Consider the following 22,785-nt stretch of genomic DNA (forward strand, 5'->3'; position numbering starts at 1 on the left):
TCCATCAATGATAAACTGGATTAAGAAAATGTGGTACATATATACCATGGAATACTATGCAGCCATAAAAAAGGATGAGTTCATGTCCTTTACAGGGACATGGATGAAGCTGGAAACCATCATTCTCAGCAAACTATCACAAGGACAAAACACCAAACACTGCATATTCTTACTCATAGGTGGGAATTGAACAATGAGAACACTTGGACACAGGAAGGGGAACATCACACACTGGGACCTGTCATGGGGTGCGGGGGAGGAGGGAAGGATAGCATTAGGAGATATACCTAATATAAATGACGAGTTAATGGGTGCAGCACACCAACATGACACATGTATACATATGTAACAAACCTGCACATTGTGCACATGTACCCTAGAACTTAAAGTATAATTTTAAAAAAATGTATTCTCTTTATCAGTGTTCATATAACGTGACAGATGCTTATTGCTGTAACAAAAATACCACATCTACCAAGCAGTGCATATAAATTTACTACCTGATCGAGTTTACGGTAGTCCACTATTATCTTTCTAGATCATTCTTGGAGTTTGAAGAAGTCAGACAAGTATAATAAATGAATATTTGATGGGAACCACCACCCTTACATCCTTTGGTCTTTAAGATTGACATAAATTTTTGCCCTTCCTCCTGGAATATAATGTTGCTTTTTTGTTTTCTATATTACTGGATATGGAGAGCAGTTTCAAGAACTTCCTACTTACCCTACCACCAGTGATAATAATTTCAGATCGAGACCATCCTGGCTAATACGGTGAAACCCCGTCTCTACTAAAAAATACAAAAAACTAGCCGGGCGAAGTGGCGGGTGCCTGTAGTCCCAGCTACTCGGGAGGCTGAGGCAGGAGAATGGCGTGAACCCGAGAGGAGGAGCTTGCAGTGAGCTGAGATCCGGCCACTGCACTCCAGCCTGGGTGACAGAGCAAGACTCCGTCTCAAAAAAAAAAAAAATAATAATAATTTCTATAATTTCTATTGCCGTCCAACCAGTGACGTATTCAATTCTAGAATCCCATCCTGGGAGCCTGCTTCTGATTCCAACTGCTTAGGTCAGGTTTCTAAAAAAAAAAAAAGAGAGAGAGAGAGAGAAAGAAAGAAAGAAAAAGAAAGCATCTAACCTAGGAATTTTTGTTCAAAGGATTTAGAAAATGCTCTCAAAGAGAATGGGTGTGGAATGAGGGAAGGAAGATTGGGTGGAGGGTAAAAAGCTAAGCAGGTGTTGTCTAGGAGGTATCAGGCTAGTTTTAGTGGGATCTCACAGGAAAGATCTGGAGCATGACTTGCACACGTAATCCCATATTGTTTCAAGGGCTTTTAGTACAGGTATGTTTGTCAAGTCACTGGCCACAGGTTGCTTACTGTGATAAGGGGGAACATACTCTCCAGAGTTAGGCAGCTCCCATTTGACCAAGAAAAGTTATTTGGAGAAGAAGGAAACTGGTCTATGTGAGCAGGCAGTATTCTAGGCAACATGAAGATGGGTGCACTGCCACAGTTAAAGGAATCTTGACAAAGCACCAGTAGTATCCAAGACAAGATTTCAAACATCATTCATGTTGTCGATACACTGCAGGTATAATCAGTTAGAGTTTACAGTGTGATAACAACTGCATTCCAAACCCAGTAACACAGCAACAACATTTATTTATTCCTCATATTTCATTTAAACTCTCGGTGAACCTATGGCTTTTTTTCTTTGTAACAGGATTCAGGTTGGATAAAATATTACCAGGCTTGGACAGACAGGCAGAAGAGAAGGAGAACTGAAACAATTACTTTTGTTCTATCTCTCTCTCTCTCTCTCTCTCTCTCTATGTATGTATGTATGTATGTATGTATGTATGTATGTATGTATGTATCTATCTATCTATCTATCTATCTATCTATCTATCTATCTATCTATATCTAACTATCTATCTATCTAATCTGGTAGTCACTAGGACAATTCTGAAAATCTGAAGAGATACCACCCTCCCACCGTCTGCCCCGACTTCCTTCCCCTCCTCCCTCTTTTCTTCTTTTTCTCCACCCTTGATCTATTCTAGGGTAGACAATCCTCAGTCTATTGTTCTGCATGGCCCTTGGCTCTGATCCTCTTGTAGGTACTTTTCTTGCCCACTATCTTCATAGGTTACATCAGATTTTGGATACTATTCTTTCCCCAGAGTCTGAGAAGCTCTTTCACTCTGATTCCTGGTCATAGGAAATTGGGTGCCCCAAGGGTCATTTCACATTTTTTAACAGTCACAGATTCTTTTGGTCCAGGCTGTTGATTATCTTAACAGTAAAACTTTTTCAAAAGTAATAGTGGGCTTTTAATTTATTTGATTACTATCTACTACAGATACTGATAACCATACCAATAATTCTTTATAAGATTTTTTTCTTCCCTCTGGGCTTAAATGCTGTTATGTTGAGCCTATGAAGCCTCTAAGAGATATTTTAGTCTTTTTTTTTTTTTTTTTTTTTTTTTTTTTTTTGAGACGGAGTCTCACGCTGTTGCCCAGGCTGGAGTGCAGTGGCGCGATCTCGGCTCACTGCAAGCTCCGCCTCCCGGGTTCCCGCCATTCTCCTGCCTCAGCCTCCTGAGTAGCTGGGACTACAGGCGCCCGCCACCGCGCCCGGCTAATTTTTTGTATTTTTTTAGTAGAGACGGGGTTTCACTGTGGTCTCGATCTCCTGACCTTGTGATCCGCCCGCCTCGGCCTCCCAAAGTGCTGGGATTACAGGCTTGAGCCACCGCGCCCGGCCTTTGAGATATTTTAGTCTTAAGCCATTTTGTTTAATTGAAAGAGCTGAATCAATGCAACATTAGTAGGTGTTTGTTTTTAATGTTTTAATAGATATAACCTTGATATGATTCTTGCTTGAGGCTGAATTTTAATTTTTGTTGTTGTTGTTGCTCAAGGCCTTCATAGTTTATCTTTAACCAGCTGGAGTTGAGAAACAGTTCTATTTTCTAATTCTGCAAATTCTGGCCTTTGCTAGATTTCTGTGCTGTTTTTATGTTTGAGAAGTGGTCTAACGGTTCCTGAACTCATCTTTTTCTAGAAACACTTGTCAATACATAACAATAGTAATAAAATAATGTCAACAACATACTAGTTTTTCTTTTACTCCCTTAAATTCAGAAGTTAATTAGAGAAAAGCATTAGCAGACCTTGAGTCATTTATTATAGGGATTGAATTGATCCCTCACAGGGCTTCAGTCTCTAAGAGAGTTGGCTTATTTCCTAGGTCATCATTGCTCTTGTGGTATAGACCCTATAGAATCTCATCCTACATTGTGGGGAGTTTACAAGTATATCCCCTCCATAAGGAGCAAAGGACTCCAATATTTGTCCCCATTGGCCCTGCAACCATGAATATCCTACCAAAGTAGATGGTTTCTAATGTGTTCAGTAAATAATAACTCCATTTTGTATGATATAAGTATGCGTGTATGAATGTATTGACTGGCTGATTTAAAGATCCTTTGTGCCCTATGTGGAATTTCTGTAGTTTTACTTGTCTCCCTTCATCCTTCTTTATATGTTCTACAATACTAGTAAAAGGTCTTAATTTTAGGAAAGAAACACCTCTCATAATGGGATACCAGTTCTCTATGCTTATGGTTGCTTTTTTAAAATCATATTTTGCCTGTTTGCATGTTTTCTCTTTTACTGGTTTATTTTTTTATTTTTTATTTTTTAAAGTTTGTTTTTATTTCAATGGCTTTTGGGGTACAAATGGTTTTTGGTTATATGGATGAATTGTTATTTTTTTATATTTATTTATTTTTTATTATTATTATACTTTAAGTTCTAGGGTACATGTGCATAACGTGCAGGTTTGTTACATATGTATACTTGTGCCGTGTTGCTGTGTTGCACCCATCAACTCGTCAGCACCCATCAACTCGTCATTTACATCAGGTATAAAAGCAGTTGCTCAATATATTTTTTTAATTTCTTCTTTTCTTTCATTGCTTCAAATCTTGACAGAAAGGCATGCATTTTTAAATTACTCAATTTTGTTTGCCTGCTTTCATCAGTTTAAAAACATTAAGTCCAAACTGGTATTTCCTTCTCTTTTACATATTATTTTTGTCATTACTGTTCTCCTAAGTTCAAATGTGTTTAATATTGTTAGTATAAAATTTTGTTATAATTTCTCTCTCTCTTTTTTTTTTTTTGCATAGTGGAAAATTTCAACTTGTAGCTTTTCTTTTAAAAAACTTTCAGTCATTGGATATGTATGAGTGTGAGATAACTTCATTTTCTATTTTAAATATGTTATTTATCCAAACAAAATACCTTCATGAAGTTTAAATAGAATGCACGATTATCACGTTGTTAAAGTATGCCCTGGCCAACAGACGAAATGGGCTCCCTGTGCCTTACTGAGGTGCTTGACATTAAAACAGAATCTGGTGGCCAAACCTGGGTGTGGGAGCAGTCAAATACTCTGTCCTAGGAAAGATATTGTAAAAGTGGAACAGAACCTTCCTTTCTACAATCAAGTAAAACCAGTTCCTGTTGGGAGTGCCAAGATAAACTGTAGCTGGAATACCCGCCCTCCCTCCCCATACAATGGCCTTTCAAAAGAAATATCTGACAGAGACATCTTGTTTTGGCCTTGGAAACCACTTAATCAGGGCTCAACACTTTCGACCAATCAGAATTAAACAAGTTTGATCACTTTTTTTTGCATAAACAGACCTGATTGAGGACTGAGGTGAGAACTTGCCCTATTTAAACCAGACCCTTCCTTTGTTCCTTAGAGAGCACACTTTCATTTCTTCTAGAGGTTGTGTCTCCCCAATCTGCAGATTGTTTCTTGATAGAAAATAGGACTCTCTCTTTTTCCTCTGCAGTTCGCAGTCTTTTGTTTACAATGATATTCCAATTGCTAAAGTTGGGTTCTTCAGAAAAAAAAAAAAAAGATAAAGCAAGTAAAATTTAAAACCCATTAGGAATGTTAAATGTGCATAACAATACTCTTTCTATGACTAATCAATAACATTTTAAAATATGTTGTAAATGAGAAAAATTTTTCTCCTTTCTTGTATTTTATTTTAACTAAAAGTCTAAGATGAGGAATTGCTTTTATGGCCTATTGATTTGTATATTTTCTTACTTTAGAAACTAGAAACTAACACCTAGAGACAACAGATATATCTAAGAAGGTCAGGGGGGTATATTCATTTTATTAAAAGATAAGATTTAAGAATCATACTTTTAAATAAATTTAACAAGTATTTTCTAATTTGTAAGTTGCTTATTAAAGGGATCATTTGTGAAAATTAGATAAATAAATGTATAAAAACTATGAATGCTTACAATCTGAAAAGAGAATACTATTTTAATCTATAAAATTGACTATGATATTTAGAAGTATCTGTCTTACTATAAATAATTAGTTTAAAAATCAGACATGATATAATATGAATAGTTACTCATGCATTTAAAAGACTAGTTTAGGGCTGGGCTCAGTGGCTTATGCCTGCAGTCCCAGCACTTTGCTAGGCAAAGATGGGAGGATGGCTTGAGCCCAGTAATTCAAGACCAGCCTTGGAAAAACATAGTGAGACTCTGTCTCTACAAAAAATAAAAATAAAAAAATAAGCCAAGCATGGTGGTGTGTGCCCGTAGTCCCAGCTACTTCGGAGACCAAGATAGGAGGAACCCTTGAGACCAGGAGACCACGACTTCAGAGCCGTTATCGTGCTGCTGCACTCCAGCCCAAGTGACAGGGAGAGAGACCCTGTCTCAAAAAACGAAAAGTGAAAAAATTTAAAAAGACTAAATTAGTTGCTTAATTACTTTCAGCTTCTGTGTCTAGTTTGCAAACTTGAGTTAAAACTACCAAAATTATAGGATAATTGTGAGAAATAAAAGTGGACTCTAAGTTATCAGTAATTTACAAATATGATTGCTATTTATATAGTGCCTTCACCAATCTAGATCAATTGGCTAAGTACTAAGTACAATCATGCTACAAAAAAAAAAAGAAAAAAAGAAAAAGAAAAAAGAAAAAAATGACAACAAAAACCATGGTATAGTTTTTATTTTACAAATTGCTTCACTTTTTATATTGCCGTATTCTTTTTCACATTGGACGGTGCCAGAGACAAGACGCTGCACTGCATGGTCCGTTAGCCCATTCAAGAAGATCCTGTTTCATTTCCAGATATGCTTTGTGACATGTCATACTAATATCTGTTGAGTTTCACATTCCTTTTTTTCCTATGACTTTCTAGACCCATAAAATAGAAATACATTTTAAAATCAAATGATATTATTTTAAAATAGTTTAGTATCTGATATGGTTTAGATCTGTGTCCCCACCCAAATCTCCTACTGAAATGTAATCTCCAATGCTGGAGGTGAGGCCTGGTGGGAGGTGATTGAATCATGGGGAAGTTTCTAATAGTTTAACACCATCCCCCTAGTACAGTTCTTGTGATGGAGTTCTTGTGAGATCCGGTTGTTTAAAAATGTGTGGCACTTCCCTCTGCCCCTTCCTCCTGCTCTGGCTGTGTAAGATGTGCCTGCCTCTCCTTCAACTTTTTCCAAGATCATAAGTTTCCTGAAGCCTCCCTCAAAGCCAAGCACATGCTGCCATGCTTTCTGTAGAGTCTGCAGAACTATGAGCCAATTAAACCTCTTTTCCTTATAAATTACCCAGTGTTAGGTAATTCTTTATAGCAATGCAAGAACTGACTAATACAAAAAATTGGTACCAGGAAGTGGAGCATTCCTATAAAGAAACTTGAAAATGTGGAAGTAACTTTGAAACTGGGTAATGAGCAGAAGTTTGAAGAGTATGAAGGGCTCAGAAGAAGACAGGAAAATGAGAGAAAGTTTGGAACTTCCTTGAGATCTGTTAAATTGTTGTGACCAAAATGCTGATAGTGTTTTTGACAGTGAAGTCCAGCCTGAGGAGGTCTCTGATGGAGTTGACAAACTTACTGGGAACTGGAGTGAAGGTCACTTTTGTTATGTGTCAGCAAAGAGGTTGGCAGCATTGTGCCTCTACTCTAGGGATATATGGAACTTTAAACTTGAGAGTGATGAATTAGGGCATCTGATGGAAGAATTATCTAAGCAGCACAGCATTCAGTGTGTGGACTAGCTGCTTCTAAAAGCCTATCCGATATGCATTAACAAAGAAATGACCTGAAACTGGAACTTTTATTTAAAAGGAATGCAGAGAGTAAAAGTTTGAAAAATTTGCAGCCCAACAATGTGATAGAAAATAAAAGCCCATTTTCAGGGAGCAATTGAAATCAGCTGCAGAAATTTACATAACTAAAAGGAAGGCAAGTGCTGATAGGCAAGACAATAAGGAAGAGGCCTGGAGGGCATTTCAGAGACCTGTGAGGCAGCCCCTCCCATCACAGGCCTGGAGACGTAGGAGGAAATAATGATTTTGGGGTCAGGATGAATACCCCACTGCCCTGTGCAGCCTTAGTACACTGATTCTCACGTCCCGATCACTCCAGCTCTAGCCATGGTTCAAAGGGACCTGTGTACTGCTTGGGCCACTGCTTCAGAGGGTACAAGCTGTAAGCTTTGGTGGCTTCCACATGGTGTTAAGTTTGTGGGTACACAGAGTGTAAGAGTTGAGGTTAGTGAGACTCCACCTAGATTTCAGAGGATGTATGGAAAAGCTTGGATGTTCAGACAGAAGCCTGCTGCAGCACAGGGCCCTCATGGAGAACCTCAACTAGGGAAGTGTGGAGGGGCAATGTGGGGTTGGAATCCCCACACAGAGTCCCAGCTGGAGCATTGCCTGGTGGAGATGTGAGAAGAGGGTCACCATCCTCCATGCCCTGGAATTGTAAGTCCACCAACAGCTTGCACCCTGTACTTGGAAAAGCTATAGGCACTCAATGCCAGCCCTTGAGAGAAGCCATAAAGGCACAGCTTCCCAAGGCCTTGGGAGCAAACCCCTTGGATCAGTGTGCTCAAGTTGTGAGATATGGAATCAAATAAGATTATGTTGGAGCTTTAAGATTGAACAACTGCTCTGCTGGGTTTTGGACTTGCCTGAGTCTTGTAGCCCCCCCTTTTTGTCGCTGACTGCTTCATTTTGGAATGGGAATATTTATCCAGTGTCTGTACCCCCATTGTATCTTGGAAATAACTAACTTTTACAGGCTCTAATTACAGTAATTGCAGTAACTAATTTTACTGTGAAATTTTAAAGTGAAATTACAGTAACTAATTTTACAGGCTCATAGGTAGAAGAAGCTTGCCTTGTCTCAGGTGAGACTTTGGACTGTGGACTTTTGAATTAGTGCTGGACTGTGTTAAGACTTTCAGGGACTGTTTGGAAGGCAGGATTTTATATTGCAAGGTGTAAAGGACATGGGATTTGGGAGGGCCCAAGAGCAGAATAATATGGTTTGGATTTGTGCCCCTTCCCAAATCTCATGTTGAAATGTGATCCTGAAAGCTGGAGATGGGGCCTGGTAGGAGGTGATTGGATGATGGGGATGGTTTCTAATGGTTTAGTACCATTGACCTAGCACTGAGGTCTGGTTGTCTAAAAGTGTATGGCACTTTCCCCTTCTCTTTTTTCCTCCTGCTCTGGTCATATAAGATGTTCCTGCTTCCCCCTTTGCCTTCTGCCATGATTTTAAGTTTTCTGAGACCTCCCCAGAAGCCAAACAGATGCGGCCATGCTTACCTATGGAATTGTAAGCCAATTAAACTTATTTTCTTTATAAGTTACCAAGTCTCAAGTATTTTTAGCAATGTGAAAAAGGACTAACACAGTACCTGTTTTCTGGAGTTACTTCTACATCTCCATAATTGTTTATAACCATTGGTATAATAATTTACATCTGTCAAAATATCCCTGAAATGTCCCCAGTAGTACTTTGGCAAGTAAAGGAAAACTGAACATGCCCACACATATGCTCTCTAAACCAAACTTACAAAGATTCTGGTAGGATGTATCTCTCTAGCTTTCTTATCTATTTATGTTTTAGGAGACAGGCCAGAAAATAGACAGAATGATAATATCAAGGTCAGCAGGAAGCTTTTTTTCTAATTTCAAGCTATATTTCTAAGAGGAAAATTTTAGTTTCTATTCACAGATGTCAAAAGCAAACTCATTTTTGCTATGTACTATTACATACGTGGAAAAACAGTATCTGACACTTACATGTTTTGCAGATGACTTATAAATTATCTCCTAGTTACAGTTCTGTATTTTCATTGGAACATTGAATACACATTTCATACAATTTTATTTGTATTGCTTATACAAAAACTAATAGAATTCTCATTAATAATCAAAATTATATAAAAATAATGTGAGATTTTTCAAAGATCAGAATATCTAAGAATATAACCATAGGTGCTTGGTAATATATTCCTAGACTTAATTACCAAACTATTGAATCCATACTTTGCAAGTGAACCTGAGAATATGCATCTTTACAAAGCTCTCACAACTGAGTTTTCCAGCTGTTATTTTACTGTTTTATATTGTGTTATATACTGAAAATCAGAAAATGAAAGAATAACTGTTTATGATAGTTGATATATTTTATATGTAATGATTTACCAATTTAAGCCAAAATCCTTTAAAAAAGTTTTAAACTCTAATGTATAAAATAAATTATCTTTTTACAAATCTATAGGTCAAACTTTTTCTATATTCACCTGTGTTCAACACTAAAAGTAAAAGAAATGAGATGTGAGGAAGTTTTGAGGCCTGAAATTCCAAGTTCCATTCAGAATTCATATAGGAAAGGATGAACAAATTTGATATTGCATAAATTAAAACTTTTCCATGAAAAATAAATCATAAACAAAATAAAAAAGTTAATGCTCAAATAAAAGTTTTTGTTCATGGTAGACAACATTTTAATGTTTAACATATATATGTAAATCAACATTTAAAAAGACAAAGCAATAAAATGAAAATAGGCTTTGGGTATGAATAGGATATTCATGGAAAACATTTAAAACAAATAAGTGTAAAGAAAGATGATTCATATCCTTAGCAATCAGAGAAATTAAAATGAAATAGGGAAATTTAAAGTACAATTAAAATTCTATACCTTAAATAAGCAAATAAAAGTATAAATTCTGCGTTGTCAAAATGTAGGCTTTTTTCATACACTGATAGTAATTATAGGGAGTATAAATCAAAATAGCTTTTTGAGGAATTTGACAGCTTATTAAAATGCATAAGTCCTTTGCTTCAGCAACTGTACTTCCACGAATTTCAGCCAAAGAATTATTAACATATAGCCATAAGGACAATGTATGTTGAAAAGTATTTATTTCTGCTATTTTTTGAATTGTTTGAATAGAAAAAAAAACTATAAAGAAATTGTTGTGAATGTATAGTTCATTCATTATACTGAACTCAATAAAAAAGTAAAATAATAGAATATATTTATAAGTACTATCTTGAAATGATTTCTATCCCATGTGGTTAAGCAAAAAGACAACTCATAGAAAATATAAATAGTTTGGTCCTATTTATAAAAAAAACAGGTATTTATAACCATGAGAAAAAATGTAGTGGAAGCCTATCTATCAAGCTAGTGACATTAGTTGTCACCAGAAAGTGGAACAAAGTTAGATAAGATATACTCAGTTTTTATCTTGTAGTTTTTGAAATATTAAATAATTGGTACCAATTGAAAATTTAAAGAAGAATATTTAAAAGAACAGAGATGAAATGAGTTAACAACTACAAAATGCTAATCTTTAATTCTTGGCAATTGATGGAGTCTGATTCTCCATCAGTAGTTATGTATCCAAAGAGGGTTCAGTTCTGTCCCTTCTTGGGAGTGAATCAGAAATCTTCTCATAAAATTGTGAGAACATGAGCCAAGGAGTAACAAACTCTTTACAACAGGCTGAGTTAAAACAGAAATGAATGGGGATTAAATATGGGTGACTTCAAAGTTTACGTGATAGACAGGTTTATATTCTATATTGTTTTTCTGTTTCCTTTGTAATTTCTCACTGTTACCAGAAGCTAAATATGTCAACTTCTATTGAAGTACTGTGTACCACATATATTTTAAAAATCTTAGGTCTTCTTCTTTTTCCAAATCAAAGCTTTATAATTAAAAAGGGATAAATAAATATTTATTACAAATCTAATATATCGTAGTCACTGTTCTGGGATATTAAAATGCAGCAGAAAAAAAAAAGAAATAGACCAAAACCTCTGCTTTCATAATGCAGGGAGAGGCTCAATAATCAAACATGTAAAATGTAAATTGTTTCAAATGTTTCTTTATTCGTTATCGGTAAAACAAATAGGGAAGTGGAATAGCAGTGTCAAGCCAAGGCAGTGAGGTTGCTGCTTAAAATAGGATGATCACAAAGGCTTCACTGAGGAGGTAAGAAGAGATACAAAGGAATGGAAAGATTAGAACCTCGCTGATATTCCAGAAAAGACAGCAGAGAAAACTCTGGCAAAGGCCCTGAGTCAGGAGTGTGATTGGCATATTTTAGAAACAACATGGAAGCAAATCTCATTACAGTAGAGTGAGCAAGGGAGTGAAAAGTAGAAACAACATCACCCGTGTCGTGTGTGTGTGTGTGTGTGTGTGTGTGTGAGGAGCACAATATATGTAGTCTTTTAGTACAGGATCAGTAAACTATACCTCAGTAAACTATACCTAGGAACCTGCTACCTGTTTTAGTAAATAAACTTGTATGAAGATATAGCTATACCTATTCATTATGTATTGGCCATGGCTGATTTCATGCTACGAAGCAGAGTTGAGTAGTTGCAACAGAGACTGAATGGCCCACAAAGTCTGAAATATTACCATCTGATCTTTTTCAGTTTGCTGGCCCTGACAGAAGGCCACTGTAAGGACTTCGCCTTTTAAATGTAAGTCAGATGCAAAGCCAGATGCTTGATCCTTATTGTTTTTATGTATTGGGGTCATTATAAGCATTTTGGGTTGACTCTGTGTGTTATTAGAAGTCTTTGAAGATTATTAATTAGGGCAGTGATCAAAAGGATGAGTATAGCTATTTTGTGGCAAATATATTGTAAGAAAGCAAGCATGAATTCACACAGAATAATTATGTTGTTTAAATGTAGTATAAATAAAAAATCATGGAGGCTTCACCAAAGGAGATACTATTGGGAAGATGAAATGTACATTCAATGATAATTTCTAAAAAATTGAACAGGGTGGTGAGAAAAAGTTAAAAATCAAGAATGACTCGTATTTATGACTTCAGTAATTGCTGATATATGATGGATATAAGAATTCAAGAGCATATAAATTGATAGAAAATCTGGGAGTCATTGGTCTACAGAAAGTAAATACTTTGAAGACATTGGATGAGATAATCTAGGAAGAAATGTTGAAGGAATAGAGAGTTCTTAGATGTGTAGCAGGAAAACAGGATGAGAGCAGAAGACCCATGAAAGTATACTGATCAGGGTCCACGCAGAAAAAGATGACAGCGTTCAGCTCCGTGATTGATTAGAGACTTGGTGTACTCAGTAGTTCATTTTAACAATAGTGGGAGTAAGGAGCACTGGTACAATAAACACAGAACAGTTTGGGAGTTAAGAATTTGCAAATAATTGATTTTAATAATATACCATGAAATGTAAACTATGTAAGAAAATGAGTAAGGTAAGAGGAATATAATGCATCTTGAAAAAGTAGCAGGATAAATGAACTGTCATAAACAAATCTCAACATAGAATTCTTGTTTACCAGAATACTCATGGCCTCAAATAAGTATTTATTACTCAAAGTTGACCTTTAACTTTCCTTTATTTTTCATAAGAACCATAACTATATATAATTTTAATAACTGCTTGTATTTATGCATCATTTTACTATTTAGAAGATATTCACACATGTATCAGAATGTCTAAAAGTTAATAAAATAGCAAATGAAGCATAGAACATTGTCCTAGAGACTTAATAAATGAAGGATAATCCAACAGTAATGAAAATACCATCAGAGCATATATCAGATAAGTCTTAAGCTACGAAACAGAAAATTCTGTAAATAAAAATTGGCTTAAAATATGCTTAAAATTGGACTTTCCTACTCCAATTTTTTGTGCTACATTTTAATCATGTGAAGATGTGCTGTAAATATTGGATCATTAGTAAAACCAAAGTATTTTTTACCCATGCAATTCTTTGAAAAGGAGCAATTATTTTATAAGTTATATGCATTTAGTAAGACGTGAACCTCAGTGTTTGATGAAGTCCACTCCTAAGACATGTACTCTTTGTTCTTCTAAAAATTCTGTGGAGTTTGAGGATGACAGTAACATTGAGCTTCAACTATTAGGTGACAATGGGAAAATCCTGCTGATAAGATTTTGCTTAAATAGATGGATTCTGTACTTGGGTAGACAAAATGCAGATTATTTCTTTTAAGGAGGAAAATATACTACATGTCTCTTACCCTAGATACAATAAGGTCCCACTCTGTTACAGTAGAAATGTAATTTAAACATTATATTTCAAAGCTTGTCTTATAAATGTAAGCACAGAATCAACAAGTTAATCTCAAATGTAAATATGTATAGTCCTGCATGAATGCTGCATGTGCACCAGCACTTGATAGCAGAGCATTCTCAACAATTTACTGAACTCTTTCATATGATTGCACACCCAGCTAACACAGCCATTTTCCACTTAACTAAGCAGCTTCAGAGCCAGAGCAGAGACTCTATTTATTTCAGTGTCACCTATAGTTAAGGTTACGTCAAAATTCCCACTATGAACCTGTTTTCAGAGCTTCATACCTTTGTAATGGTTCTAATCACATAGTGAAGCCAAATCTCTCTAAAAGTGCATCAAGCAACATGCATTTTGAAAAAGCAATCCAAATACGTAAGACTAAGAAAACACTCGAATATTAAAAGGATTGCAATTTCTACTGAGCTTATAAGTATTTTTAGCAAGGTAAGTGAACAATAAAAGTACAATTTTTAAGTCAAACAATTACCTGCACTTTTATAAAAATAGACTGAAGGGAGAAATGTCCATGGTAATTGAGACAGGATTAGATTGGAAAATGGTGCTCTCAGCTTTTTGGTCAAGGTTATCCATGCTGCATCTCTCTCTCCAACCCCCTGTACAATATTATTATTTGTTTCACAAAATTGTTATTATGTGAATATTGATGCCTAGTTCATACACAATATTCTACTCTTGATTTTTCCTCTTTACTCTGTCACCAATTCTACATTAATTTTTTTTTTTTTTTTCAAATAAGGGAAAATTGCTTTTAGCAACCATGGCAAATGTGCAACACTGAATTTCTCCCTCCCTTCCTACTGTGCACCAAAAAAGACCAGAAATATTTGCATGGGCCATTGCTAATTTCTGATGAGAAATATCAAATCCTCAAGTGACCTTTAGCCTTTATAAAAATCCATATGTGCTCACCTTTTATTATTCACTTAATGTTTTAGCTTTCTCACATACCACTTCATATTTTTGTTTTTCCGTTAGGGGCTTTGGCAGATGCAAAAATGACTAATACGTTGCTTTAGTAAATCTTGTGCATATTCCAGATTATTGCTTGGTATGTCTACCCATGTATGGCTTTGAGAAGATCATCCTTTTTCTCTTTGATTTTCCTCTTCTGTCATTTCTCCTATCTATGACACTATGACTAGATGTTTGCTATGTGATCAAAGCTCCGAAATGTCAAAGAGAATGAGAACAGAAAATGAGAAAAATGGCTTCTAGAATTTGGCATATGGAATATATTTAATAAATTTTAAGAAGCAGTTTGAGAGAACAGCAAGGAAAATAACTTTTCTACACAAATAAAGAATGGACAGCTTGTGAGGAAGCTAATTGTAACATAGAACTACTTCAATATATTTTAACACAAAGTGACATCTGGAGGTATTCAGGATTCAAAACAAAGAGAAGAAATAGGGGACTTGATCATGTTATTAGGTTACAGGAGACAAAAGAGGGATAGCAATAATGTGTCACATGCTCACATACTTGAAGGTGTATGTGTGTTTTAATTTGCATTCTCCCAATAGGAGAATCTATGTACACAAACATGAGTGTAGGCAGTTTGAGATATGATTCCAGAAAGGTAAAGTGAGGAGACAAAGTGAGATGAAGAAGTAGGAAGATTTAATATCAGAATTTAATTAATTAATTAATTAATTTATTTATTTTTTGAGATGGAGTGTCGCTCTGTCACCCAGGCTGGAGTACAGTGGTGTGATCTCAGTTCACTGCAAACTCCACCTCCTGGGTTCAAGCAAGTCTCCTGCCTGTGACTGCAGGCTCATAGTCCACGCCCGGCTAATTATTTGTATTTTTAGTAGAGACAGGGTGTCACTGTCTTAGCCAGAATGGTCTCAATCTCCTGACCTCATGATCTGCCCACCTCAGCCTCCCAAGGTGCTGGGATTACAGGCGTGAGCCACCGTGCCCAGACAATATCAGAATATTTTTGAGATAATTTGTGTGAGCTCTGGGGGCTTGATCCAGGCAACCACTAGGAAGTATCTAGAATGCTTTCCCAAATTATGCATTTGAGATAAGGATCATTGTAGTATTTCTCTATTAGCTCTAATCCCTCAGTATTTGTGGGGGCTCCTGGGAACCCTACTCCTCTATGTGGCCTGGTCGTGCTTATATTGAGCCCAGTATACTCTGTCGTGTGTAGAAGACATCAGTTGCTAGCAGCATGAAATAAGTCTGAGTTTAAAATGCAGCTGTGGTTGCCATTAAAACGAGGGCATGTGATACAGGATCACACATGTCTGTTACGGTGAGTACTACTGAAACTGGTATAGATTAGAAATAAATGAGGGAAAACACAAAATATAATATAGTAGTCTTAGAACTATGAGAGATTATTTAGAAGAATGGAAAATGAAGATAAGGAGAATAACCAGTCCTTCTCCATGGCCTATGACTTTGGGTAATTGGGAAAATGAGGGACTCAACTAAAAGGGCTACATGACAAGTGATGCTGGAAAAGGGAAAAACAGCTTTCAGTGAAGATGAACAGGGGTGAAAAGTCTAAAAAGATTGTGGAGATTGAAAGGTTAAAAGAGGTTCTAATATTTTAGTGTTGAAGACAAGATGAATATAAGAAACTGCTGTACAGCAGGTGCTTGATATATTCTGTTCCTTTTTTTTTTTTTTTTTCCCGAGAGGGAGTCTTGCTCTGTTGCCCAAACTGGAGTGCAGTGGCGCCATCTTGGCTCACTGCAACCTCCCCCTCCTGGGTTCAAGCGATTCTCCTGCCCCAGCCTCCCGAGTAGCTGGGATTACAGGCACCTGCTACCATGCCCGGCTAAGTTTTGTATTCTTAGTTGAGACCGGGTTTCACCATGTTGGCCAGGCTGGTCTCAACTACCTTTTTCTTTTCTTTCTTTTTTTTTTTTTTTTTGAGACGGAGTCTCGCTCTATCGCCCAGGCTGGAGTGCAGTGACGTGATCTGGGCTCACTGCATGCTCCGCCTCCCAGGTTCACGCCATTCTCCTGCCTCAGCCTCCTAAGGAGCTGGGACTACAGGCACCCACAACCACGCCGGGCTAATTTTTTGTATTTTTAGTAGAGACAGGGTTTCACCGTGTTAGCCAGGATGGTCTCGATCTCCTGACCTCATGATCTGCCTGCCTCGGCCTCCCAAAGTGCTGGGATTACAGGCGTGAGCCAGGGCGCTCAGCACGACATATTCTCTTCTTACCAACTCTGTGTTTTAGCTATAATTACTCTTACTTTATTTGAGGGAATTAGGCTAGAGGCACAGGTAGAATGTGCATAGAGATCTTCCTGTCCACAAAGACTTTACTCATCCACTTTATCATGTGAATTCCTTTGGAAACAAGAACAAGTTGATAATTGAACTGTAACTATATTTATCATTTCTGGCAGAAAGAATTGGCAGCATAAAGACAGCAATTGATTTACTGTTGTTTTAGTGCTCGTTCATCAGGCATACCCAAAGAAAATGTCAGAAAAAATTGTCTTTAAGGACTGTGTGTGTTGGGGGATGAAGGGGAGCTAGTGGAGGTAGGGTGAGAGAAAGGACTCATATAAGGGAGAGTGAGCAGAATGTCGAAACAGGAACCAGAGAGACAGATGGACTTTAGCCAGTTTGGTGGATATGCCATTTGGAGAAGCAAAGCAGAAAGCTTTTCTTAAAATCAATATCAAGAAAAATGTTTTGGGCTGCCTCCTTCTTACTGCTGTATACTAGTCAACAAATACCACTGAGTGGTATTATGTTTCCAGTGGTGACAGAATAGAAACATTCTTCTCAAGCCCATTTTCTAGTGAGGAGGAAATATATAAACAAGTATTTAAAGAAAATTGTAATAAGTGACATAAAGGAAATGTACAACATATTATGACATAACATACAATTTAGGATTCTTTTCTAGTGTGAGGCTTAGAGAAGTAACTACTGGGTTGATAAATGGAATGAACAACCAGAATAAAATCTAGGAAACTGGAAGTCCAGAAGCAGCTCTGGCATTTGCTAGTTTTGTAACAGTGGTAATTTAATTTTCTTACTCTGTTTCTTTATTGGAAAAGTAAGACTAGTAAGGCCCAATCATTCTGTAAAACATTTCTGGATAAAGAATTGTGTCATTATTTTGTAAGAAAATAATTTAAAACCAAGGCATGGGAAAATATTTACAAATAGTAATATTGAGCAAGAAAAGTTCATTGTTCCTAGCACAGTGGTAGAAATGCACTCCAATCAGCAGACTGAAGCTGAGTTTATTGAAAACAATGCTTCTGCCAGAATCTGACAGATGCATCATGGTGTGACACCTCCTAAGCTGTCACTGATTTACCAGTCACCCAAAGCAATAATTTCTGATAGGTCTTCTTCAATACCCAGATAGTGTTTGGGATACTGACTTCATTAGGGAATAACAGAAACAGCAAGACAGAAGCACAAGAGCATAGAAGCAATATTAGCTGTCAGCAGCCCTGTCAGAACAGTTAAATGTAGCATGCTTTAAGATATGTACCCAAATACCATGGATTTTGCTTTTAGTGATTTTAACTGCATGAGATGCTTTGTTCCCAATCAAAAGAAACGTTAAATAATAATGATACAAATTTTTAAAAGGAATAATGAAATCCTGCACATTTTGAAAGATTTGCCTATGAAAAATCCCCTGGAGCATCATCCACGTAAAGTGCTAGAAATTCTACTTCTAGACCAAATTTTCTTAGTCCTTAGGGAACAGCTGTCAAATGGTTCTTTTAGTGACATCGAGACAAAACCATAGAGTCTATTGATAACTTTTAACAAATAAAGTCAACTGAATGAATACTTGTTTACTTGCCATGGAAAAGAAAAAAAAAACAAAACCTGCTATTTCGTGACCTTCTAATTTCATACTGTGAATAAAAAATGGAGAAAGCAAAAGTATATAAATTAACAATAGCCATGGTTTTACAGCACCTCCATATAAATGGCAGTCACTCATATCATAAGAGCAAGGGACTCAGGTAATCTCAGTGGTATACCAATTGCCTCTATGAACCCTTCTGAGGAAATAGTGTACAGTAATAAATTATTTAAAAGCAATGTAATTCCAATTATAACATTCATTAAAAAGTGGGATTTTTTGGTCTTTAAACAGTTCCTTTCTGAAGCTCTGTAATTGTAAACTGTTGAAAGCTATATATATATATATGTGTGTAAAATCATAAACACAAAATCACTGTTTCTATAATATACTAGGAAATTTAGAAATAAGAAGTCACACTTCTAAATTTAAGATATTGCTTTTATCTCACTAGTCAAATACACAGTGTTATCCACATTTACTTTTATATCACTAAGCATGAGACACATATTAATTGGGTTAAATTCTTGATGTTGGAACTGGTAACTTTACTAACATCATATTTAATTTCTTCATCAGAAAAAAGATGTATTTTAGAGTTCACTTAAGAGTTTTTACTGTAGTTCCTCTATCTTATTTAGAAATAAAAGCATATTTAAAATTTTCATTCATTCATTTAATAAAGTATATTTATATATCTGAAATTATGCTGGGTCTGGCAATAAGATGAAAAAGATATATCCCTTCTGTCAAGGAGTTGGTACACAATTACAATACTGTGTGATGAATGTGGTAATAGATCTATATATAGACAAACTCTGCCTCTAAAAGTCATGCACGTTCAAGAACTTAATATTAAAGTGTGAGTTCATGTCGACCAGGGAGCTAAAGCAGGGAATAGCGTATGCAAAGTCACAGAGGCTTGGAATAATATAGCATATTTGAAGAACACAAAGGAGTTCAGTATAACTATAATGAAAGTTCCTTATTGGAACACTGAAGAAGATAAAGTTTTAAACATTGAAAGGAGACAGAAAATATCAATTTCACTTCCCTAGAGATAAATTAATAAAAATATTGAAACAGAGTAGCCTGTGGTAAAATTCTAACTCTTTCTAAGCATAACTAAAAAACACATCCTTTTTTTTTCTGAATGATTAAGTGATATATTAGCTAATATAATGCAATATGGTCAAAACAAGACATAGCATCTTACATTCTTGGATGGGTCATGAATGGAGGAAGAATATTTTTTACAAAATAGGAAGAAAAATGAGATATAACTGACGAATTATTAATATAGAATAAAATTTCACAGATACTAAGAAACAAACACCGTAACATTTATATATTAAGCAATCAGGAGCAAATAACAATAACAGTGGCAGTTTTCACGTTAGTGTGTACTCTATAGTAACACATCTAAAGAAACGTCCTGACCTACCAACAGAAAAAAATCTCCGTCTTCTGAAATCTGGCAGTAGTCATTTCCAAATATTCATCCATTACAATTTCAAAGGGAAACTTAAAAAAAAATCTAGACTTCTCAGCTCTATTTTAGAACATGGGGATATGTGATTAGGGAACAAAAATGTTAACTGGACATTTAAAAAACAGAACAGAAATCTTTACATTATGCTAATAAAATGCCAGATTTAGCTACCTCAGTCCTATAAATGTGTGTGTCATTTCTACAATGCATTACATCATTCAAGTCTTAATAATATGCATACAAATTTCCTCCATTGAATATGTTTTATTCTGTTTGTTAATTTCTGTATAGAAAACATTGCATAATATTATGTCTGACACCTACGAATACTTATTTAATAAATACATTTATTTTGTCAATCAATATTCAAAAATTTATATGTATATATATGCATTTAAAAGTATATATGATGCAGAAAACTGAAACTGGACCCTTTCCCTACACTTTATACAAAAATTAACTCAAGATATATTAAACACTTAAATGTAAGACCTAAAACCATAAAAACCCCAGAAGAAAATCTAGGCAATACTGTTCAGGACATAGGCATGGGCAAAGACTTCATAACTAAAACACCAAAAGCAATGTCAACAAAAGCCAAAATTGACAAATGGAATCTTAATTAAACTAAAAAGCTTCTGCACAGCAAAATAAACTATCATCAGCGTGAACAGGAAACGTACAGAATGGGAGAAATTTTTTGCAATCTGTCCATCTGACAAAGGAATAATATCTGGATTCTACAAGGAACTTAAACAAATTCACAAGAAAAAACAACCCCGTCGAAAAGTAGGTGAAGGATATGAGTAGACACTTCTCAAAAGAAGACATTTATGCAGCCAACAAACATATGAAAAAGAGCTCATCATCACTGGCCATTAGAGAAATGCAAATCAAAACCACAACGAGATAACATCTCACACCAATTAGAATGGCAATCATTAAAAAGTCAGGAAACAACAGGTGCTGGAGAGAATGTGGAGAAATAGGAACACTTTTACACTGTTGGTGGGAGTGTAAATTAGTTCAACCATTGTTGAAGACAGTGTGGCAATTCCTCAAGGATCTAGAACCAGAAATACCATTTGACCTAGCAATCCCATTACTGAGTATATACCCAAAGGATTATAAATCATTCTACTATAAAGACACATGCACATGTATTTTTATTGCAGCAGTGTTCACAATAGCAAAGACTTGGAACCAACCCAAATGCCCATCAATGATAGACTGGATAAAGTAAGTGTGGCACATATACACCGTAGAATACTAAGCAATCATAAAAAAGGATGAGTTAATGTCCTCTGCAGGGACATGGATGAAGCTGGATGCCATCATCCTCAGCAAACTAACACAGGAACAGAAAACCAAACACCGTATGTTCTCACTCATTAGTGAAGATGAACAATGAGAGCACATGGACAGGGGGAAGAACATCACACAATGGGGCCTGTCGGGGGATGGGGGCCTAGGGGAGGGATAGCATTAGGAGAAATACCTAATGTAGACGATGGGTTGATGGGTGTAGCAAACCACCATGGCATGTGTATGCCTGTGTAACAAACCTGCATATTCTGCACATGTATCCCAGAACTTAAAAGTATAATAATTTTAAAAAAGTATATATGAGTAATAGATATTTTTCTCTCAGCATTTATCATGCTTCTCTCAGTTATATAAACAATATTTACTAGCCTTCCAACTTTTCAGAATGTCCATTTATTGTTATTGAAATATAATAGATTTTCCTCCTCACAACTAATTACTACCTGATAGTGTATATGATATACAACATGGTTCAGATATATAATAATTCAACACTATTGTTTATATTTAATCTACTGAAGTGAATATAACCATACTGCACCAAAATATTAGATCAAAACATTCTTCAAACTTCAGTAATGTTTATTTATTGTGAAATTGAAATGATAAAATTAGACTTACTGGGCATTAGGACTATAAAACTAAGACATATTTCTCTGTAACCCTAATCAGAAACAATCTATCAAGAAACAGTCAATTTATCTGGATAATTTGGTTAATCAAATGAAATGTACTCCACATTCAATTAATTGCCATGAATTCAGTTTAGATTCTATAAATACATTATTTTAGTCATATTTAGATTTATTTCTTCATTTAATTTAGTACAACACACCTATGAGCTAGGTTCTATAATTTCCGTTTGATAAATGATACAATGAATGCCCTAAGAGTTTAAGTAGTTGGCCTATGGTCACACAGTTAGTATAGCACAGCCAAATATAGGATTTGGACCTAAATCTGTCCTTTCTGACTTCATCTAACTTCATTCTATGAGTGATATATAAATGGGGAAAAATTCTTAAGGAAATTATGTGAAAACTCTACCACTGTATGTGATTACATACAACTTATCTTCAAACCTGAAACACTTGGGCTTAAAAAAAATTTTAATTTTATTGGACCCAAGCTCAGATTTCTAAATTACTGAGAGGGTCCAGAGAGATGATTTGATAAAATTTCCCACAGCTGTCTATGACTTACCTAGATTAAGAATGATAGACTGTGGAAGACTCGGATTTCCCAAATGCAACATTTGGTCAACCAGTATAATATATGAGGTTGGTAAGTTAAGTATTTGTCTAGAAACAAATAATAATAGAAGGTAACATATGTTCTTTATAATTTACTTTCTATCATTAAAGCTGGAAAAGTTTTGATTCGTTGACATATATATGATTTTTTGTCTTTCATATATATATCAGCAGATATAAAATACTTATTGCATAATTAAATTCCGCATACATACATATATGTGTATTATATGTACTTATGCATAATTTGACATTACATTATAAAGCTGATGCCAAATAGATATTGATGTTTGTTTGCCAAAACAGATACTTTGTTTTGGTATCCTTGATTCAATTTTTGATTCAGTGGAAATTTTCTATATATTCTGTCAAAATTT

At 35.6% G+C, this 22,785-nt stretch overlaps 1 long non-coding RNA gene across 6 annotated transcripts in view; it reads left to right on the top strand.

Annotated features, from left to right (window-relative positions):
* LOC105484299 (uncharacterized) overlaps positions 1-22,785 on the top strand; it is a 518,018-nt gene that overhangs the window by 5,161 nt on the left and 490,072 nt on the right. For all 6 annotated transcript variants that reach the window (XR_988855.2, XR_988854.2, XR_011611009.1 and 3 more), the window contains exon 2: positions 11,837-11,884. This is a non-coding gene — a long non-coding RNA (uncharacterized lncRNA). The remainder of the gene's footprint in view (positions 1-11,836; positions 11,885-22,785) is intronic.

Source organism: Macaca nemestrina, chromosome 12 (assembly GCF_043159975.1).
Source record: "Macaca nemestrina isolate mMacNem1 chromosome 12, mMacNem.hap1, whole genome shotgun sequence".
Taxonomy (NCBI): Eukaryota; Metazoa; Chordata; class Mammalia; order Primates; family Cercopithecidae; genus Macaca; species Macaca nemestrina.